Raw genomic sequence first — 24,487 nt, 5'->3', positions numbered from 1 at the left:
CTTTTCTTTTCCTTTTTTAGATTTTTATTTATTGATTTGAGAGAGAGAAAGCACAAGCAGGGGGCGTGGCAGAGGGAGAGGGAGAAACAGAATCCTGTAGAGCAGGGAGCCCAACATGGGGCTCAATCCCAGAACCCTGGTATCATGACCTGAGCTGAAGGCAGATGTTTAACCAACTGAACCACCCAGGCACCCCCACAATCTTATTTTCCTTGTTTCTCCTCAACATCTTGAGAATACACAGTGTTCACATTAATGATTCACCAAATCCCCATCTTGCAACTCCTTAATCTTTTTTCCATCTATAATGCTCATCTCCTTATTCCTCAACACCCACTTCCATAGCTACATAAATTCTGTCATTATAACAGCGTATGCTTACAGAACACTTTATACCAAGCACAATTCTAGAAGCTTTATGTACATTAATTCATTCAGTCATCACAAAATTTCTTCAGTGTCACTTAGAATGTCCTTTGAGCAGACTGAGGCATGGGAAAAAAAAATGTGACTAACTTGCCTAGTGTTGTGTAGCTAGTAATGGGCAGAGCTGCTTGCTCTTAGCCACTATTTTCTACTACTGTTTCTGTAAGCATAACTTCCTGTCTTTTAGATATTTCTACACCAATAGTCCTACTACACTTTCCCTTTAATCCCATTAAAACATAGAGTTCTTATAGAGTCTTTGGCTCTATCAGACTCCTTTTTTTTTTTTTTTTTTAAAGATTTTACTTATTTATTTGACAGAGAGAGAATGAGAGCACAAAGAGGGGAGTGGCAGGCAGAGGGAGAGGGAGAAGCAGGCTCCCCGCAGAGCAGGGAGCCTGATGCGGGGGTCTATCTCAGGACCCTGGGATCATGACCTGATCATGACTTGAGCTGAAAGCTGACGCCTAAGTGACTAAATCACCCAGGCACCCCAATCAGACTCCTTCTTGACTTCACAATCTTCCTACTTGGTTTTAACATAGTATTGTCAATCCCTTCAACTATACTTTCCTGTGCCTCCTTAATTATTTAAAGATATCCTCTTTGTATCATAACTTATTTTCCAAGCCCTACTATAGGCATTATTATTTGTTTTTGCTGTTCTTTCTCTCAGGCTGGCAATCATACCTATAGTAAATGGCAACCTCGTGCTGACTGACCTCAGTTTAAAAGCTTGACCAAAGACCCAGCTGGGCATTTGCCTCCGCTGCTCAGCAGTACTTTCCCTCCTATCTACCTGGCTGCCTTTCCTGTTCTGAAACAGTAACATTCCCCTCAACTGCTCAATAATTTTATTTCCCTCAATCTTACCACTCACCTTCTCAGCAGATGACTTAATTTCTAATATCACAAGAACGTAGTGTCCATCATAAACTCCTTTAAATTCCCCTTATCAACCTCCAAATTTTTCTGTAGTTTTGTCCCTCCTTAAACTTTCCTACATGTGTCAGAGGAAAAAGAGGTCCCATTTCTCTCCAGACCCCTTAACTTATGATCTTGAATCCATCTTCTTCTGCCTCCTTTGAATTGTATGCCCATTAAGCATTGACTTTCAGATTTGTGTTTTGGTCAGAATCATCTAGACTATATTGCAAGAACAAAAAATCCCCAAATCAAATGACTTAATTTAAAAAATGTTTTTGTTTATTCCTTCTACCAAAACCATTGTGGATCTAGACAACTCTCCAGGGCAACTGTCTTTGATGTGGTGATTCATGAATTTAGGTAGCTATGATCATGTGGTTCCCCACACCAACATGACGCCCCATTGGTTCCCATATCAGGAGAAGAGAGACACTGGAAAATAACAGAGGGGCTTTTCACTGTCTCACCTCACAAGTAACACATTGAATTTTACTCACAATTTATTCACCTGAACTACTCATGTGACCTTGCCTAATAACTAGGGGGCTGTAAATGATGCTTTCTTTGAAAACTCCAAATATGAAGCAGATTTGAGGACCATGTAGAATTGTTTCTTCCACCTTTGAATCATTCATCTTTCATTTTGCTGAATCTTTTGTCTCTACCATAAGTAGGGCCAAGTCTAAACTGTCTTAAAAAGTGCCCACCCACCATCTCATCTACATACCTCCTCTGATATACTCCCCACATTCCAGCCACACTGCACTGGTTGATGTTACCCACATGCCTCATGCCATGTGCCTTATCGTATCTCCTCATGAGATTCCAGCTTCCATGCAAGTCAATGCTCCTACCTGGAATGTGTTTTCTACATCCCTGGCCTCTGTAGGCAAGGGATCCCTATTCATTCTTCAAAGCCAGCCCAAAATTTTATCTCTTTTCTATAGCATTCCATAAGTCTTATAGAGAGAAAGAAAGCTTTTGTGTCTGCAATTTATAAATAACTATTTTAAACTATATCATAGTGTATTATAATTATTTGTAAGATTTCTTGACTTTCCATTTAGACAATGAGATCATTGAAGGAATAATCATATTTTATTGATCCATATGCTCACCACCTTACATTTGTAGTGCCTGGCACATAGAAGACTTTCAGTAAATGTTTAGTGAATAAATGGCTGAATAAATCCATGAGCATTAAAATACCTGAAAACTGATATTGGAGAGTGCACATTGCAATTTTTGAGGTCTTATTTATGTTAGGGTTCTGTTTTATTTTTTAAAAAAGAGAAAACAAGTATTTATTTTTTTAAAGATTTTATTTATTTATTTGACAGACAGAGATCACAAGAAGGCAGAGAGGCAGACAGAGAGAGAGGGGGAAGCAGGCTCCCGCTGAGCAGAGAGCCAGATGCGGGGCTTGATCCCAGGACCCTGAAATCATGACCTGAGCCGAAGGCAGAGGCCTAACCCACTGAGCCACCCAGGCACCCCAAGAGAAAACAAGTATTTATTTAAAAATTAGTTGGTAGCCGAAATAGCATGAAGTAAAGAATTACTAATAATAGCGGGATGTCTGGGTGGTTCAGTTGGTTAAATGTCTACCTTTGCCTCAGGTCATGATCCATAGGGTCCTGGGATCAAGTCATGCACAGGGCTCTTCACTGAGCAAGGAGCCCACTTCTCCCTTTGCAGCTGCTCCCCCTGCTTGTGCTCTCTCTGTCTCTCTGTCTCTCTCTCTAACAAATAAATAAGTAAAACTCTTAAAAAAAAAAAGAGTTACTAATAGCATTATTTATGCAACATTAAATAAAGATAGCATGACAAAAAATACATACTAAGCCAACTATCCATTTAAAGGAGTTAAGTGTATCCCAAAGTATATCTCAATATTTATGACACAATGCCTTGCAATAAAGGCTGAGATACCCTGGCATGCCTCCCATGACTGGTGACAATGTTTATAACATCAGTAATCTAGAAGTGAATTTTGCTTATATATGAGGTAAAGAGGTTATAAATAAACATAAAATGAAAATATTAATGCTGGAAAACAATTGACTAATTGATAATAATAATAATAAAGCTAACCAAATGCTTAAGGAAAGATCTTAAATATGCTGAGGAAGCTTATATTATTAGAGTTCTTTAAATTTAAATTTGAAATAGATGATAAAGCTTGGGCTACAAATAAAGCTAAAATATTAGGATATAATTTCAATCATTAATTTTGGATGTTTTTATAATGCTTAGTCACTTGATTATCACATTCTACCATTTGGCTTGAAGAGTACGATAAAAATTATTATCCTCTAAATCTTTTTGTGGTTGTTGTTCTAAAAAACAAGCACATAAGTAAGAGGATCCTGGCCAAATAAGAATTTTATTCATCCATTCATCATAATCCATACCATATAGAATTTAGGCAATGTGGACCTTACTTTTGTTAGAAAATGCTTTTTAAAAACTAGGAGTCTTTCATACATTAAGTTCATTGTTAATGTTAAGTTCATCACCAGTCCCCAAAATGGAGACTACTGATAGTGATTATTAAGCTTGAGATATAGATAGATAGATGATAGATGACAGATAGATAGATAGATATAGATGATAGATAGATGGATAGATGATGATAGATAGATAGATAGATAGATAGATAGATAGATAGATAGATATTTCTTGGTCCATACTCTATGACTGGCTGGGCATAGCTCAGGAAGAACCAGGCAGGAGGCAGTCAGGAGGGTAAATATGCACACAAACATTCAGCAAGGATTTTCCCTGAAATGGGAATCAGAAACCAAAAGGAGTCCCAGGTGAGCTTGGTTGAACACAGATGCAGAGGAAATCCAGAAGCTGGAACCAAGGATCAAAGGCAAGTTGGTGCCAACAGAGTTACGGAAAAGAAAAGAAAAAAGGAGCAAGCAAAGGGAGTCTAGGTGAACAAGGTGGTGAGCAAAAAAATATACCAAGATAGAGAATCAAGGAGAGGTCAGAATAGTTAGCTGGAAATGAATTCATGCCAGAAGGAATGTTCAAAGAGCGAGAGGGCCTGTTCAGAATTCTGCTGGACATCTCCTTCTGCTTCTACTTCTGTTTATTCTTAATCTCCCCATCCTGGGGTTTTTGATCCCAGGCCTTACAGGCATGAAGAATGACTTCTGAAATTTCAACTCTTACAAACATTTTCCTTCTCTCCAAGAAAAAGAGCAAAGGTCTTAACATTTCAAAATCCAAAGGTAAAAGCATGCAACTGAGAATTTTTTTTAACACTGAGGACTTTAAAATTCATAGAAGCCTTATTTCCTCTATATGTTGTTTGAAATTTCATCCTGCAAGAGGAATATATATATACACATATATATGTATATACATGTATTTATATATTTATATGTATATTCCTCTTTTTTATGTTTATATATAAATTATATATAATATATATGTATATTCTTTATATATATATATATATCCCCCCAGAAGACAGTAACTAAATTACTCATTAATCATCTGTATGCTCTGTTCCTTCTTAACTGATTTATCCATCTCCTGCTAAATTGGAACAAATGGAAAGTATTCAAGTCAACTTTTTTTATTTTGTCTATGTTATGAAAGATTACGAAAAAAAAAAAAAGAATGACATCGCTGTCGATGAGCTTCACTGACATTAAGAATCAATCAGTCCTGTGGCCTTTTCCTTTTTTCTTGTTCTTTCCTTCTTCCCTTCCACCCTTCCTCCTTTCCTTTCATCCTTCCTCCTTCCCTTCCTTCCATTATGTTAAAGAAATGAAGAAATAGGGAGCATCTAGACATAAAAGCTTAAAGCCCATGAGAGTCCTAATGTCACAGAGAGCCACTGGGAGTTTTTGAAAAAGGATGAAGTTCCTTGTTTTGTTTTATTTTTTATGGACTCTAGCTACATAGAATTAGATTAAATCATAATCTTTGTTTCATGTGATAGTCCCATCATTGGTCTACACATGCCCTCTTTTATTTTATTCATACTAATTTATTTATAACAATATTATTATGTTATTAATATTATTAATTCATAAAGGAACCCATTTACCTTACCAATTTAAAAATATACAATCATGGTGCATTAAGGAAAGAATGTACAAATCTACACAACTAATGGTCATATCTTGCAGTTACTGTCACCTAGGCAAGATTAAATTTTGGATTTGTTTCCAGGAGGAAACTAGGGCCAAGAATTCTTCCATGGAACAGTCCCTTCTTAGATAGCAAGGAAAGCATACCCCGGGGAAGGTATGTGAATGCCTGGAGAGAAGTGGGCATCATTTCTTCTCTTATTTGAGGCTCACAAATGGAAGTCATGATGATAAGCTACCTTCATTGGGAAGCAACTCTGCAGCAGGCTCTTGTGCAATAAGATCCTGATAATTAGTAGCCTATTATATAGGCATTCTTATCAGCATGGTTTAAAGGCAAACAGAGGCTCAGACAGGTTTAAAAGTTTAGCAAATGTAGCAGTGCTAGTGAAGGGTAGGATCATAAACTTGGTTCTTGATGCAAAATTACAATTCTCACTCTAGGCAAGTTATACATTTACTCTGAGCTTCAGTTTCTTCAACTGTTAAAAAAAAATAGAGATACATTGTTACTAATCTAAAACAGATCCTGGCACACAATTTCAAATTGTCCACAGATGAAATCTTTGAAGTGACCATAAAGAAAAAGACAATGGACTGCCTCTTCAGGACTAGGGAGAATAGTATATTCCAACCAATTTCCTCTGTAAGGAAAAACTACTTTTTGTAAGAGACATTAAGAGAGAGTGGTTAAGAGCAAAAAGCCTCCATTTCCTCACCAATAAAGTGGAGAGGGCAGTATCTGGCTTATAGAATTGTTGTAAAGAGTAAATGAGATGATACAAAGGAAGTATCAGAGCTTACAAATAGTAAACATTCGAAACATTATAAATTATTAATATTGTTATCATCATCATGAAAAAGCTATATATCAATCTTGGATTATACCTATCAAAAGTAATAATGCTGCTAATAGGTTGAAAAATATAAAACTCCTAACCAGTTGTAAGTTATTCTTAAAAACAATAGTTTTTATATCCCAAATTTCTTGAAGAATTTTGCTTTGTAGGATCCACCTTTCTAAGTAAAGGCCACACCAGATGGATACTGATTCTCAAAGACTTGTGCTCAAGGTGCTTATTCTGAAAACATGATTGGCCACTCTGGAGGGGGCTTCAGCACATGTTTGAAGGAGTAGGGATCTGTGGAGACTGAGCGTGGCACTCCAGGATACCATAGTTGGCTCCCATTTTGCTCTTAGCCATCCTCAAACTGGAAAAAATCACAGATAGCCCAAGGGCCTACATCTTTGATATGTGCATAATTTTGGCCATAGAGACATTTCATCTAATGAGGACTTTTTCTAATTAAAGCAAATTAAATAGAAATAATGGGCAGGGGCATCTGGGTGGCTCAGTGGGTTAAGCCTCTGCCTTCGGCTCAGGTCATGATCTCAGGGTCCTGGGATCAAGCCCTGCATCAGGCTCTCTGCTCAGCGGGGAGCCTGCTTCCCCCCCCCCCCTCTCTGCCTGACTCTCTGCCTGCTTGTGATCTCTCTCTCTGTCAAATAAATAAATAAAATCTTAAAAAAAAAAAAAAAGAAAGAATGGGCAAATGATTTGGTTGTAATATATCAAGAATCAACTTGGGTTTGCTTTTATAATTTAAACTAGGTGAATATACCCAAAACAGAAATGTGAAATACAACATAAGATATATTCCTGATCTTTCCAGTGCTGTGGACCTCCATATGTAAATCAGATAGTTGCTGAATCAAATGACATATTATTCAGAATCATATGATCATGGAGTGAAAAATCTAGATCATATTGCACATTCAGCCCTAATAGCAGAATTTCATGGCTTTAATGAATAAGCAAAAGTGAAATATTTTACTATCTTCATCAAACATTCAAAAGATCATACTCCTACTGAGATTATTTATTATGATGATGATGCTTTTTATAAAGATCAAGTATGAGTAACCCCCCCCCCCCAAAACTTAAGCTGTTTCTAAGGGCATAACATTTAGAAACAACATATGGTTCCTGTAGTCAAGAATAGGTTCCTTAAATTAGCCAAAGACATTCACAGAGAAATGAGTTGGAGGAAATAGGATCATGGGCAAGAGGGAAAAAAATTGTCATCTCTCCTCCTTCTGCTCTTCATCTTCCTTGCCTGGCTGAATGTGGTATTCTTTGATACCCAATTTCAGATGTAAAAATAAAACAGGTGTTATTAGTCTCATAAGGAAGAGTCTTTTAATGCACTCACCTTTTGTTTAGTTACTATTATAAATGTTATTGTAAAAAAGTATGCCAGATCATAAAACATAAATATTACATTCATCATTTAATAACCATGCATTGGTTGCCTTCTCTGTGCCCAGGGCTAGGCCCTAAGGGACAGCACCTGTTCTCTTCCTTATTAAAATCTAGTTGCAGCGAAGAAGACAGACCTAACTTGGCTTCTTTTGTTCCTGAGTTCTCTAATCTTTTCAGGATATGGAGAATCATATTACGTACCTGCTGAAAAATCCTTCAATGGTTTCCCGTGTCAGTAGAATAAAATCCAGACTGATTACTTTGTTTTATACAGTCCTGCATGATCATGCTTCTTCCTCTTAAATTTCAGCTCTTGCTGGTATCACTCACTGGCCTTCTTTCAGCCTCTCACATTTGCCTTGCTTCTTCCCATCTCGGAGCTTTACACATGTCTTTCCTCCATCTGGAACATTCACACACACACACACGCGCACACACACACACCATAGCCAGCTTCTTCTCATTCTTCAAATTTCAACGTACATGTCACCTCCTGGAGAGACTTTCCCTGAAACCCACATGTAAAATTAGTCACTTCGCGTGCATTCTTTTATTCCCTACTATTTCCTTCATTGTACTTACTGTGATTTGTGATCAAATCATTTACTTGTTCATTTTTTATATATGTTTCCTTTATTGTACATGTATTTTTTAAAGACTTTATTTTTGGAGCAGTTTTAAGTTCATAGACAAATTGGGAGGGAGGTGTAAAGATTTCTCATAATCCTCTGCCCCCACACATGCACAGCCTCTCCCATTACCAACATCCTCCATCACGTGGTGGTGCAGTTTTACCATTGATGAACCTACATTGACACATCGTCATCGCTCAGATTCCCTAGTCTACATTGGAGTTCACACTTGGTGTCATATACACTTGTTCATTTATCACGGTATGCTTCTCCCACTAGATTATATAACCCATGAGGGTGATGATAATCAGCAGGGCCCTAGTATGTGTTCAAGACATTTTATTGAAGAATGATTATTGAATAAATGACTAATTTATGAAGGAAATAATTGCAATGCAACATTTACACCAGCATGTGACAGTTTAGCATTAATTCTAGATATATATTTTAGGAAAGGCTTGATCAGAGTGGAATGGAATTTGCAGTAAGATCTTTCAGAAGAGGTAAAATAATCTAGCTCAGTAGGTTGTATGTTTCCAGGAGAATTCTTTTTACTAAGTTCAATGAAATGAAAGAAAGAAAAAAAAGATCCTTGTGACCACCATTCCGCTCCTTTGGATTATACAAAGTACAGAGGTGGCCTTGGCTCTGGGCAGCGAGCTTCAGGTAGGCAGGGCTTATTTTATGTGAGGAGGGAACTGACATTTTCCTTAAGTGACTCAAGTAGTATAGTTGACTGGATCCTAAAACTCAGATTTCCTTCCAGCTCTTTCTAGCCCCACTCCCTTCACAAACCCTGAGACAGCAAATCATAGACAATTTACACATTTATCTATGGTTTTTCTCATACCTCTCATCTCAACCTAAAATGACTTTTAGGTATTTGTAACAGGGTGTCTTTATATACTCAGGAAGAAGGGGGTGAGGTTTTTGCTTCTATGTTGTACATGTTTGTTTGTTTGTTTGTTTAAAAAAAAACAATCAGAACTGTATTCATTTCCATCAGTAAGATCACCTGCTTTAAAATCTTGGTGTCACTGGGGAGAATTGAATATGTTAACTTCAGACCCAGTTCTGGACTATATACCCTTTCTCTAGCATGTTGGTAAAGCTTGTAGAAGTTGAGGCCTTACATTTCAACTAAACCATTATTTTACAGATCTAACACACTTAAAAAATGCACACAGTCACACATTACTTGTCCTGCATGCTAACAAAATTCTTTTGTCCATCATGGTTAGAAATTTCCCAGTAATGACATTTTAATTCTAATTCCTGGAAGTAAGTAGGTAAAAAGAACAGTTGAGTTAAGTAAGGCACTTGCCGTACACAACATTAAATCAAGCTATATGAAAAGTTCTTTTACATAAACCTCTTCATAACTTTGCATTTAGTTATTTCCAAGCTAATGTAACTACCCTCTGATTTTAAAGGAATTGTCGGCATGAATTTGTTATTTTCCCTTTGGAGAACTTGACAAAATTGGGTTGCTTTACTATTTATTTAAATGTCATTATAGCAGTGGTTAGAAATTCCAACAACAGCTCTCTTGAAGTATCTGAAGTTTGACATCCTCTTTTTGTAGAAGTTGATTCACTCTGCTTTTAACTAGTTTTCATGTAAAGAATTTGGGACTCATTCTCTTCACAAACCCCATAATTACCTAGGCATAATGCTTCTTTGCATGTATCACGTAACTGGGAAAAAATCATTTGTTTAACAAATAGGTATTAAGGGTCCACTATGTGACAACTATTATGGCAGGTAGGGAAGGGCCAGAACCAACTGAAAAGGGAAAACAGACATGAAAACATAATTTTGATACAGAGATAACTACAAGGCCACAAGGGAAGGTTGTACAAGGTTATATGGGTGGCACAAACCTCTAGTTAAGGGAAGTCGGGAGGTTTTCTGGAGATGTTCAAGCTGGGGTTGGAAGTAAAAGTAATAATTTTTCTGGTGGATTAGGGTTGGAGTGTGGTTAGGAAGAAATTGAGAAGACTGGACAATCCAGGCAGAAGAATCATTAAAATAAATGTACAGGGGCATGAAACAATATAGTGCACAAGCTCAGCTTGGATGAAGCAACAAGTTTGAGAGGTAGAGTATTTAGTTAGGCAACAAATAGTTATTGGGTGATTACCAAGTACCGGGTACCCTGGTTGGTTTTGGAGAATACAGAAGTAAGACATACCCTCAAAGAGATTACAGGCTAGCCCAGAAGATACATACCATAAAAATTATTTCAAATGTATCATGTTCTCAAGAGAAGAAATGTAGAATGCTAGGAGAGAATACTACTCAGTCTGAAAGGATAATAATTTTGAAATACTGACAGATGTTGCTCATCTCCCTCACGTTTGCCCATTTTTGCCTTCGTCCATAAATGCCTCTTTCTCCTTTTTCCATTCCCATACCCAATTCAAGTAGTCAGTCTTATGGCCTAAGGACACTTCACAATAGGAGGAAAGAAATAACTTCTATGGCTTTTTCCAGCTTTGCCATCATCGGTTAAATAATTCGAAACATCGAAGTAGATGATTGACTTAAAGAGGGAGTGTCAAACATAGAGCTACGAGAAGTGCACTAAGGAAAATGCGAAAGAGTTGACAGTAAGAGAGTAAGAAGTAAGAGTGAAAACAGAGTTAAGAGAAAGAGAAGGTAAATTATGTAATCTCTGATTACATATAAATATTATCTCTGTAAATTGAGTAATCTCTGACAGAGAGGTCAGCAAATCTCAGCTCAATCTATGCAAATAATGTAAGTTTTGGCACTCTTAATAGTTCCTTAGTCAAAATGGCTCTCTCTCTCTCTCTTTTTTTTTAAAGATTTTATTTATTTATTTGATTGAAAAAGATTACAAGTAGTCAGAGAGGCAGGCAGAGAGAGAGAGTGGAGGAAGCAGGCTCCCTGCTGAGCAGAGAGCCCTATGTGGGGCTTGACCCGAGCACCCTGACACGATGACCTAAGCTGAAGGCAGAGGCTTTAACCCACTGAGCCACCCAGGCACCCCAAAATAGCTCACTCTTAACATTCTTCAGTCGCTCCTTCTTTATTGCCAAAACTAGCTTATTCCTTTTGCCACTCCTCTCTGTACGTTTCAGAAACTCCTCTTACAGTAGTCCTCTTTGCTTCACATCCATGCCTCGAGGCAACTTTTCTCTTACCTACTCCTGTGGCTATTGTGATTTACTCAACAAACTTTACTATGAACAAAGGAGAGTCACTGAATGGTCTACTTTTCCCCCACTCCTTTTTTTCCCTATTAAACATTTTTGTTAGTTTTACTGAAGTACAGTTTATATAAATAAGATTACCCAAGTTTAAATGGGTACTAAAATGGGTTTGAACAATCAGATGCAGTAGCATAAATGCAACACATTCATGATAAGGTTTCCTTGATTTCCATCACCATGAAAAGTTACTACATGCCCCCTTTGCGATTAATTTCTGATCCTCACCCTCTGGAAAAGGTTGATCACTTTGAATTTGATGTGATGGAATAATATAATATGTAGTATTTTTTGTGTAACTTGTCTTACTAATCATAATGCCTTCTAGGATCATCAACACTGTTGTGTGTATTAGTTCTTAGCAGTACCTCTTTACACTTAGTTGTAGACCATAATATGGATATACCACAATCTCCTTATTCATTCACAAATTGATGATATTTTTATTATTTCCAGTTTGAGGCTATTATGAATAAAGTTTCTGTAAATACTCCTGTACAAATCTTTATGAAGATATGTGTTCATTTCTCTTGGGTGGATTTCTAGAAGTGAAACTACTGAGTCATATGGATGTTTAATAAAAGTTGTAAAAGTGGGTATCCTTGCCTTGTTCCCAAAGGGGAACAAGGGGAAAAGCATGTAGTCTTCCACCATGAAGTATTATGTAGCCACAGGTTTAATTTTTTGTTTGTTGGTTGGTTTTGTAGTCTTTCATTATCAGATTAAGGAAGTTTCTTCAATTCCTAGTTTTCTGGAAATTTTCATAATGACTGGCTATTTAATTTTGTTAAATGCTTTTATTTTCCTATATTAAGAAGGTCATATCATTTTTCTTTTCTGTTTCTTAATATGGTGAATTACATTGATTGATCTTCCATTGTTGAACCATCCTTGAGTTCCCAAGAAAAACTACACTTGGTCCTTACTCATTGTCTTTTTTCCCCCTGTATTTGTTTTGCCAATATTATGATGAGGATTTTTGCACCTTTGTTCTTGAGAGATATTGGTCTGTATTTTTCCCCCTTGTTATGTCTTTGTCACATTTAGGAAGCATTACCCCTGCTCCTATTTTTTTGGAAGAGTTTGTATTTTATTTCATTTTAAACTCCTGCTATAACATGCCAGTAAAGTCACTGGGACCTGGAGTCCTCTTTATGTACAGCTTTTTAACTATAAATTCATTTTCTTTGATAAACATGGTATTCCAGTTATTTATTTCTTCTTGAATAAGCTATGATATTTTGTGTCTTTCAAGGAATTTGTCCATTTCATTTAAGTTAAAGTTGTTCATAAATACTTATTCTACTTTTAATATTGGTAGAATCTGTACTGATGTCATTTTTCATAGTTCTGGTATTGTTAAGTTGGTTTTTTCTCTTTTCTTCTTGATCAGCATAGCTAGAGGTTAATCAATTTTATTCATTTTTCAAAAATTGGTTTTTGGTTTCATTGATTTTTACAATTAATTTTCTGTTTTCTATTTTATTAATTTATGCTGATAACTTTATTGTTTCCTTTCTTCTATTTGCTTTGGGTTTAATTTGCTCTTCTTTTGCTAGTTTCTTAAGGTAAAATCTTCGATCATTGATTTAAGAACTTTCCTCATTTCTGATTTAAACACTGAATGCTATAAATTTATCCATTTTATAAATAAAATACAACTTTTGCTATGTCCCACAAATCTTGATATGCTGTGTGATCACTTTCTTTTTTTTTTTTCTTATTTATTTATTAGAAAGAGAGAGAAAGAGCATGAGAGGAGAGAGGTCAACAGGAGAAGCAGACTCTCTGCTGAGCAGGGAGCCCAATGTGGGATTCGATCCCAGGACTCCAGGATCGTTACCTGAGCTGAAGGCAGTCACCCAACCAACTGAGCCACCCAGGCACTCATGTGTGAGCACTTTCATTCAGTATAAATATTTACTAATTCTCTTTATGACTTCCTCTTTGACTGATATTTATAAGTATGTTATATAACTTCCAAGTATTTGAGAATATTCCTGATATCTTTCTGTTATTAGTTTTAAGCTTAATTCCACTGTGGTTAGAGACCATATTTTGCATTATTTCAATTCTTTTAAATTTACTGAGGTTTACCTGGTAGCCTAAAATATGCTCTATTTTGGTGGATGTTCTATGTGTGCTTGAAAATAATACATGTTCTGCTGTTTTTAGGTGCAGTGCTCTATAAATCTCAATTAAAACAAGTTGGTTAGTAGTGTTACCTAGGTCTTCTATATCCTCAACAATTCACTCTCTAATTTTTCTATCAATCCCTGAGAAAAGAGCATTGAAATATTTAAATACAGTTATTCTTATGTCTATTTCTTTTTTTAAGATTTACTTATTTTAGAGAGAGAGTAAGTGCATGAGCAAGGGGAGGGGGAGAAGTAGTGGGAGAGAGAATCTCAAGTAGATTCCCCACAGAGTGGAGCCCAATGTGAGGCTCAATCCCAGGACCCTAAGATCATGACCTGAGCCACCCACGTGCCCCTACTTGTGTTTTAGTTCTCCTTCCAGTTCTACTACATTTTGCCTTATGCATTTTGAAGCTATTATTAGGTACATACACATTATGTTATGTCTTTGTAGTTAACTGGTTCCTTATCATTATGTACTATCTCTTTTTCTTATTATGAATTCTTTGTTTGATATTAATGTAGTGAATTCATCTTTCTTTTAATTTTTTCATAGTAAATATTCTTCCATTCTTTCGCTCTTTTTTCCCATCTACTGTTTTTTTTTTTTTTTAAGATTTTATTTATTCATTTGACAGACAGAGATCACAAGTAGGCAGAGAAGCAGGCAGAGAGAGAGGAGGAAGCAGGATCCCCGCTGAGCAGAGAGCCTGATGTGGGGCTCAATCCCAGGACCCCGGGATCATGACCTGAGCCAAAGGCAGAGGCCTTAACCCTCTGAGCCACCCAGGCGCCCCTCCCATCTACTTTTAATGTACCTATGTCTTTATATTTAAAGTAGGTTTCTTGTAAATAGCATTTAGTCAGTTCTTGCCTTTTAATCTAATCAGAAAACCTCTGTCAACTTGTGTGTTTAGTTAGATCTGCGTTTTCTAGTAAGATAGCTACTAGCCACATATCCCTTTGGAGAACCTATGGAACCAGGAATACCTATGGAATTTTATTAAACAGAATATAAACTATCTTATTAATAATTTTATGATGACTATGTTGAAATAACAATAGTTTGCATAGATTCTTTTACATTCTTTTAAAATTAGCTTCATCTGTCTCTTTTTATTTTTTTTTAAATCTGGCTACCAGAAAACTTTAAATTACATACCTTACTCACATTATATATATATCTTTTTCAAAGATTTTCTTTATTTGACAGAGAGAAACACAGCGAGAGAGGGAACACAAGCAGAGGGAATGGGAGAGGGAGAAGCAGACCTCCCGCTGAGCAGGCAGCCCAATGCGGAGCTCGAACCCAGGACCCTGGGATCATGACCTGAGCCAAAGGCAGGCGCTTAACAACTGAGCCACCCAGGCGCCCTTCACATTATATTTTTATTGGGCAACATGGTTTAGACCATCTTCATTCAATTTAATTGCTAATATGATTTAATTAAAATATACGATCTTGCTGATTGGCTTCTGTTACTTTTTCCCCTTTTTCTTCTCTTTTTCTGCATGCTTTTGGATTAATTTACCATTTAATTTTTCTCCATTGCTGGCTTGTTACTTATAATTTTTAAATATTTTAGTGTTTTCCCTAGGGCTTATAGTGTGTGTTTTTAATTCCACAGGTTACCTTTAAATTATATTTTACTTCTTTTTAAATAGCATAAGAATCTTATAGCAACATACTTCCAATACCTGCCCCCTTCCTTTATGTTATTTTTTTTTAAAGATTTTGTTTATTTATCTGACAGAGAGAGAGAGAGATATCACAAGTAGGCAGAGAGGCAGGCAGAGAGAGAGGAAGGGAGGCAGGCTCCCCGCTGAGCAGAGGGCCTGATGTGGGGCTCGATCCCAGGACCCTGAGATGATGACCTGAGCTGAAGGCAGAGGCTTTAACCCACTGAGCCACCCAGGTGCCCCTCCTTTATGTTATTTTTGTCATAAATTACATCTTCACATATACTATAAACTCACAATACATTGCTTCTATTTTTGCTTTAAAAGTCTCTTGTTTCTCAAAACAATTTAAAATGGGGAAATGTCTTACATATTAACCATTTTAACTATTGATGGAACTCCTAATTTCTTTGTATAGCTGTAGGTTTTTACATGATATTATTTTCCTTTTGCACAAATAATTTCCTTTAACATTTCTTTTTTTTTTTTTTTTAAGATTTTATTTATTTATCTGACAGAGAGAGTGATCACAAGTAGACAGAGAGGCAGGCAGAGAGAGAGGAGGAAACAGGCTCCCTGCCGAGCAGAGAGCCCGATGCAGGCCTCAATCCCAGGACCCTGGGACCATGACCTGAGCTGAAGGCAGAGGCTTTAACCCACTGAGCCACCCAGGCGCGCATCCTTTAACATTTCTTAAATCACAAGTCCATTGGTAATAATTTCATGCAACTTTCATTTTTATATAATATTTACTTTGCTTTTATATTTTTGACTTCTTCTTCGCCAATTTGAATACCTATTATTTCTTTTTTGTTGTCTGATTGCTGTTGCTAGGACTTCTAGTACTATGTTGAACAGTAGTGGCGAGAGTGGACATCCTTGTTGTGTTCCTGATCTCAAAGGGAAGGCTGTCAGCTTTTCCCCATTGAGAATGATATTCGCTATGGGTTTTTCATAGATAGATTTTATGAAGTTGAGGAATGTTCCCTCTAGCCCTATAGTTTGAAGAGTTTTAATCAGGAACGGATGCTGTATCTTGTCAAATGCTTTTTCTGCATCAATTGAGAGGACCATGTGGTTCTTCTCTCTTCTCTTATTGATTTGTTCTATCACATTGATTGATTTGGGAATGTTGAACCACCTTGCATCCCAGGGATAAATCCCACCTGATCATGGTGGATTATCTTTTTAATGTACTGTTGGATCCTATTAGCTAGGATCTTGTTGAGAATCCTGGCATCTATACTCATCAGGGATATTGTTCTGAAATTCTCCTTTTTGGTGGGGTCTTTGCCTGGTTTGGGGATCAGGGTAATGTTGGCTTCATAGAAAGAGTCTGGAAGTTTTCCTTCTGTTTCTATTTTTTGAAACAGCTTCAGGGGAATCAGTATTATTTTTTTTTTTTTTTTGAATGTTTGGTAGAATTCTCCAGGGCATCTGTCAGGTCCTGGGATCTTGTTTTTTGGGATGTTTTTGATCACTGCTTCAATCTTGTTACTAGATATTGGTCTATTCAGGTTGTCAATTTCTTCCTGATTCAGTTTTGGAAGTTTATAGATTTCCAGGGATGCATCTATTTCATCTAGGTTGCGTAACTTATTGGCATGTAACTGTTGATAATAATTTCTGATGTTTGTTTCTATTTCCTTGGTTTAGTCGTGATCTCTCCCTTTTCATTCATAATTTTATTAGTTTGGGTCCTCTTTTCTTTTGGATTAGTTTGGCCAGTGGTTTATCAATCTTATTGATTGTTTAAAAGATTTCATTTATATATTTTGACATAGAGAAACAGAGAAGCACAAAGAGGGAGAGCAAGAGAGGGAGAAGCAGGCTGAACAGGAAGCTGAACAGGAAGCCCAATGTGGGGCTCAATCCCAGGGCCCTGGATCATAACCTGAGCTGATGGCAGATGCTTAAACAACTGAGCCACCCAGGTGCCCCTATTTTGCTTTTATATTTGAAAGATATTTTTTCTGGGTAAAATATCCCAGGATGACAGTTCTTTTCTTCAATACTTTAAACATGTCACTTCATTATTCTGGCTTGCATAGTTTCTGATGTAAAAATCTCCTTTAATTATCAGTTCTATTCCTTTGTCTCTATGTATGTGTGTGTGTGTGTGTGTGTGTGTGTGTGTGTGTGTGTGTGTGTTCTCTTGATACCCTTGAAGTTGTTTCTTTGTTTTTAGTTTTATACACTTTGAACATGATACCTGTAGGGGTTCAGTTTTTTGTATATTTGGAGGATTTTTTGTATACTCTGAGGTATTTTTGTCATCTTTATGTTTGTCTTCTATGTCTGTCTTCTTTAATTTTGGCCATTATCTTTTCCAAATCATATTTTGTCCCATTTTTAATAAAATATTTTGTTTATTTATTTGAGAAAGAGAGAGAGTACACAAGTATGGGAGTGGCAAAAGGAGAAGGAGAAGTAGGCTCCCCTGCTGAGCAGGCAGCTAGTTGTGGGGCTAGACCCCAGGAACATGGGATCATGACCAGAGCTGAAGGTAGAAGCTTAACTGGCTGAGCCACCCAGGCACCCCATATGTTGTCCCATTATACCTCTCTCCTACAATTCCATATATATGTATGTTAAACTATTTCTATATTGCCCAACAGTTCTTGGATGCTCTGTTGTATTTTTCCCACTCCGTTTTTTTTCTTCGTGTTTTACTCTGCATAATTTTTGATCAGCTATTTTCAAATTTACCAGTTATTTCCTGTATCAAGTCAATTGAGGAGCACTTTGAAGGCATCTATTTTTGTTGCTTTGGAGTTTGTTTTTTATTTCTAGCATTTTATTAGACTCTTTCTCATGGTTTTCACTGCTCTGCTACAATTTCTTATGAACTCATGTATTTGCCTACCTTTTCAAGTAGAACTGCTAACATTTTAATAAGTTATTTTAAATTCACTGCATGATTTCCGACCTCTAGATCATCTCTGATTTTGATTCTGTTAATTGCTTTTACAATGAGTTGACTTTTCTTAGCTTTTATGTGTCAGATAATTTTTATTGAATACTAGACAGTATATATAGAACCGTAGAAATTGAAGATACTATTTATATTTGGAGATAGACATGCCTCTTCTACCCCATGACTTTGGGGTGTTAATTCAACCTAGTCAGAAGTTGAACTGTTTTTTGTTGTTTCTGTGATTATGGCTCTCTACCAGTTTCATTGTCCTCTAGGCTTACTTTGTGGTTAGGACTGGGGACTCTGTGCTGAGTGTTTTTTGTTGTTGTTGTTTTTTCCAATAAGCCTAATATACCCTCAGCTTTCAGCCTTCCCTGTGCAATTATGCCACACTGGACAGCTTTCCCCACAAATTTTGCTTCCTCCCCAGTGATAGCCTGTTATTGACCATGATTCAATGCTTGCTATCTGGGGAGGGGCAGGAAGTTTCTCTGTTGCTCTGGTCCACTCAGTCTTAGTTATACTCTGTGTGCCTTCACCTTTGTGATGGGGCTATCTCATGACTCTGTCCTTCCTCCTCATGACACCCAAACTGTGCCTTGTATCCTTAATGGGTCTTGTTTAGGACTTTCCAGACTCCTGTTCCCTGCCCCCTCCACACAAACACCAGTAATAAGAGAACTTTAGTGGTATTGATTGATATGGGATCTGTGTCTAGGACTATTTCCTGCCTCTGTCTTATAAGGAGAGGGTATTTTTCTTTTACCCAACCACCAGCCACACTGGTACTGCAAATATGTCCTGGGAGTATCAGGCTTTACTGCCTCTACCTCCATGACTTTAGGCTTTTATTTCATAGAGGTAAAGGATCCAGGAGATTTTTCTTGTCTTTCCCACAGCAGCACTCAATTCCCTTCAGTGATCCTGCACCCCTGAAGGAAGGTCTTTTTGGTCTCTTCTCCTGCCTATAACCTCTTTTTTTTGTGAGTTCCCAATGGAAACCCATGGAAAAGGATTTGCAGGTTGGTACATACTCGTCTTGTGTCTGTGGCTTTCGAGTATCTGTATTCTCATGCTAACCCAAACTTAGCTTTTTTATCAATCTCTTTAATTTTTAGCTAAATTCTTCTTACATGCTTTTAGGGTGTATCATCTCATTTTCCCATATTATGCCACAGATGAGCCAATTCTCACATTCTCTCTCTCTCTCTCTCTTTGGAAAGGTCTGTTTTTTATTTCAGAGCTTATGGGTGCCTGGTAATCTTAGTTCTCTGAAGGGTTCAGGAAAATTTATGAGTTTGTAATTCATTATTACAAATTTGTTCTCATTGCTATGATTAAAAAAACAGTATTTTTTCTACATTCCTACATCTAAAGAAAAAAAACATTTTCTTCATTATTAGATTTTTTTTTTCTGGGTATAGAAATATAGGTTAAATTTTTTTTCTTTTGTTTCATTTATTTAATGAAGTCCCTCCATTATCTTCTGGTCTCTGTGTTTTCTCATAAGAAATCTGTTGACATTTTTATGTGTATTCTTCTGAACATAATGTGTTCTTTATCTCTGGGTGCTCTTAAGAATTTATTTAATCACTGATTTTAGTAATTTGATTATGATGTGTCTTGATGTGCTTTTCTTTATATTTATGCTTATAAAAGCTCATTAAGATCTCTGAATCTGTGGGTATAAAATTTTCACCAAATTTGGAGAAATTGTGGCTATTATGTTCTAAAACATTTTTTTTCTGTTTTGCCTTCCCCTTCTGGTATTCCAATAACACATACATTTTCAGACTAATTTGATATTGTTCCACAACTCATTTATGTTTATTTTTAAAAATTATTTCTCTGGGAGTACTTGGGTGTCTCATTTAAGCTTCTGACCCTTGATTTCAGCTCAGGTTATAATCTCAGGGTCATGAGATCAAGCCCCATGTCAGGTTCTGCACTGGGCATGGAGTTTGCTTAAGATGCTCTCTCTCCCTTTCCTCCTCCCCACTCTCTCTTTCTAAAAAAATTAAATAAATAAACAAATAAAATTATTTCTCTTTATTTAATTCTGGATAGTTTCTACTGCTGCATCATCAAGTTCACTAATTTTTTCTACGGTGTGTAGTATGCTATTAATCCCATTCAGTTTCTTTTCATTTCAGATCATGTCTGTTTCATCTAAAAACTTGCTTTTTAATACCTTCCATTTCTCTCATTCTCATGTTCATGTTTTCCTCTACATTCTTGAACATGAAATATATTTATAATAGCTATTTTAATATCCTTGTCAGTCAATTCTATTATCTCATCTCTGAGTCTGTATCTATTGATTGATTTTTTTCTCCTGGTTATAAGTTGCATTTTGCTGCTTTTTTGTATGCTTGGAAATATTTGATTAATACTAATGTTATTAATTTTTACATTGTTAGACACTGGATGTTGTTGTATTCATTTAAGTATTGTTGGGCTTTGTGGCTTGAAATCAGTCTGATTCTTTTGTGGTTAGTTTTTAAACTTTCTGAAGCAGTCTAGAATAACCTTTACTGTAAGCTAATGTGTCCCCATTACTGAGGCATCCTCCTTCTGAGGATTTATTTAATGCCCATGTATTAAGAAGTGTTCCACTCTGGTTAGTTAGAACATAAACTATTACCTTCCTATGTGAGCTCAAGGATTCTTTAGCCTATTCCTTCCTGATGGTTTTTCTTCAGCCCCAGGAAGTTCCTTCCATTCCTTCACAGATTAGTATTCAGTCTCAAGACTTTTAGGGAACACTCAGAAGGTTTCTGGAGCAAGTACACCACTCTAACTGAAGCTCTCACCTCTTCACAAATTCTAGCTACCAGCATCTCTCTGAACTCTAAACTCTCTTCAACTGAGCAAGACTTTGTTTTGGGCTCTCTCTTACTTTGCTATGGCCTGGAAATTTTTTCCAGGGAATAAGCTAGGGCAATCAAAGGGCTCACTTTGTTAGTTTCCTTTTTCTCAAGGGTCAATGTCCTGCATTGCCTGTTGTCTAAATGTCTGAAAATTTGTCTGGTTTCTAAATGTTTAAAGCAGGAGGATAAATATACTATTTTTGTACTTTATTATATCTGTTATGTAGCCAACTTAAAGTTTTTTTTTTAAGATTTATTTTTTTTTAAAGATTTTATTTATTTGTCAGAGAGAGAGAGGAAGAGAGAGCAAGCACAGGCAGACAGAATGGCAGGCAGAGGCAGAGGGAGAGGCAGGCTCCCTGATGAGCAAGGAGCCCGATGTGGAACTCGATCCCAGGACGCTGGGATCATGACCTGAGCTGAAGGCAGCTGCTTAACCAACTGAGCCACCCAGGCGTCCCTATTTATTTATTTATTTAGAGAGATCACAAGTAGGCAGAGAGGTAGAGAGAGAGGGGGAAGAAGGCTCCCTGCTGAGCAGAGAGCCTGATGCAGGGCTCGATCCCAGGACCCTGAGATCATGACCTGAGCAGAAGGCAGAGGCTTAACCCACTGAGCCACCCAGGTGCCCAACCTACTTAAAGTTTTTAATGTATATATAGAAAATGGTAAAATTTGTGTTAAGTCATTCTGATGGGTAAATATAGTATTAACTGGAAGAGAGCGAGATTAGGGACCAAAGTCAGGTTAAGATGCTAATGGTCCCAGCAACATACAGTGAGAGCATGAATTCTTGGCATGATATATTATATCTAAGAAGTGATAGATATAATAAATATTTAGAGCACTAGGATCTAGTGACTGACTGAACCTGGGAAAGTCAAACGAGATAATGGACACAAAATCATTTCCAAACATCCATTTGAAAATGTATTAAATAACTACTTTCTGTCCAGCACTATAGTCAATTAAGACTATATATATAAATAAGATATAGTACCTGGACTAAGAGAGTTAGAGACTTATAATTTTAAAACAATGTAGGGACTGACACAATAGAAGTGCAAACAAGGTACTATATTGCATACATAATGGAACAATAACAGTTGAGGGGAGTCAAAAAAGCCCTTAAAGAAGAAATCAAATTTGAGATAGCTCTTGAAAGGTAAGTGAGAGATCTTCAGACAGATAAGGAGGAAAAGGACATTGTAGGCAAAGAATAACAAAAGCATAGTGATTTCCACTAACAAAGATAGTTTCACTGTAAATGAAATATAAAATATGTTGGATACTCAAGGTATATGAATATCAAAATGTAATATTATAAAAGCGAGATATCATTACTGCATCTCTAAGGATTGTTTCTCTACATATATACGTACATCACATGAAACCTGAAAATAAGTTTTGGTGATGCCACGGTGCTCAAAGTAGAGTCTGCATAATTAGTTACATAGAACAGAAGAAATCAATATTTATCAATATTTATGCCTACTTTCAGTCCAGGACACAACAAATGCAATTACTTAAATATCTGCATTCATGTGCCACAATAATGTTCAAACAATCCTTGTACTTGAAAAGAAATAGAAATAAATATTTTCAATGGCTCTATGAAATAAAGAAAAGTTTATATAGCATTCTTTTTTTCTTTCCTTTTATGTTGGTGAATTCATTGGCAATCATTGTTACCCATGAAGATAGTGTTCTTTTTGTTATTTGTCTCCCTATCCCAAAGAAACATATAGAGATTCTTCTTGGTATTTTAGTTTTAAACATTCTGATATTAACTTTGACCCAGTCTACCTGTTTTTCGTTTGGAATTCCCACGTTCAATTTGTGTCTGTTGTTCTCTCAAGACTCTGTAATTAATCATCTCCAGAAAATAACCCCCCAGTTAGTTGCTGTGTAGTACGGGGTTAGTCACCTGCAGTGCAGAGTGCTGGAGGTGTCTGAAGGTGTAGCTGCTTCTTAAATAGCTTTTGAGCCAAGTCTGTTATTGCCTGACATTTACCTTCTCTACCAGACGTGCCAGACACCAATTCCTGAGCTTTTGGAGTAGGGGTAGGGACCGGATTCTGCCTTGCAAATCAAGCTGCCTCTTGGCTTTTCCCCACTGCAGCTTCAGCTTTCCTGAGTCAAAGTTAGTTGCCATTCATCTCTCTTCTTTCCAGCTTCCTATATTCTGACGTTATTGTTTTACTCTTGTTCTCTTTGTCCTTGTGGGTTTATACTTTATTTTTAAAAATCCATTTACTATCACTATAGTGGTCTCCAGAAGGGACTTAAAAAATGCATGTGTGCAATACCTCCTCTTTAACTGGAAATCTTGTAGTTCATTCTTTTTTAATATCTATGTCTTTGTATTTTATAATGTACATAATATATTTGTACAGTAATACATATAATTTATAAATAAATAAATACCCTCTTTCACATTGCTCAACTTAAATCATTTTTTCTTCTTTTTACAGATAAAGCTATATGATTCTAAAAGTTTGGAGACCACTAGTTTCCTGGCCTCCAAATGATGAAGTTCTCCAGAGCTTGATATTTTTCTCTTTTTGTGTTTGTACTCCCCCAGGTGATCTCGTCTAGCCCTAGTGCTGATGACTCCAAAATTTATACATTCAGCCCAGATGTCTGCATTTGGCATTCTGTTCCAAATATCTAGATTCCCACTTGATATCTTCACCTGGATGTCTAAAAGTACCTCAGACTTAACATCCAAATCAGAATTCTTGATTGCCACAACCCTCACACCTCCCATAAATGGCACCTTGTCCAGACCACACCAGTTATTCAGCCAAAAAATTTTACTGAATAGCTGTATGATTTCAAAGCCTGAGAATTCAACAATGAACCAAAATGAAAAGAGTGCTGTCATGCAGCTTACATTCTTGGGGAGGGGGAGGAGAATACAACAAAAAATTTAGAAGTAGATATCTTGTGTTTATATGTATCCACATTTATCTAAGTTGAGTGCTATTGAGAAAAATAAGAGGAATGGATAGGAGGTGTGGGGTGGTGTGTTTTGTGCTATCTCTCCTTTCCAGCTTTCAAAATTTTGTCATTAGTGTCTCCTCTTTTGTTGTGATTGTCTTTGTGAGTCCATGGGCTTAAAATAATTCATTAATTGTCACTTAGTGGAGTTTGAGGAGAGTGCTGAAGGAAACACATGTGTTCAATCTTCCATCTTCATCTAGAAGCTGAAGGGTATTAAGGGAATGTCTTTATGAGAAGATGATATTCAAGCAGAAACCCGAAAGAAGCAAGGAGGTAAGC

This window comes from Enhydra lutris, unplaced genomic scaffold (assembly GCF_002288905.1).
Source record: "Enhydra lutris kenyoni isolate GAN:26980312 unplaced genomic scaffold, ASM228890v2 scaffoldscaffold17, whole genome shotgun sequence".
Taxonomy (NCBI): Eukaryota; Metazoa; Chordata; class Mammalia; order Carnivora; family Mustelidae; genus Enhydra; species Enhydra lutris.
This window is presented reverse-complemented; position numbering follows the sequence as displayed.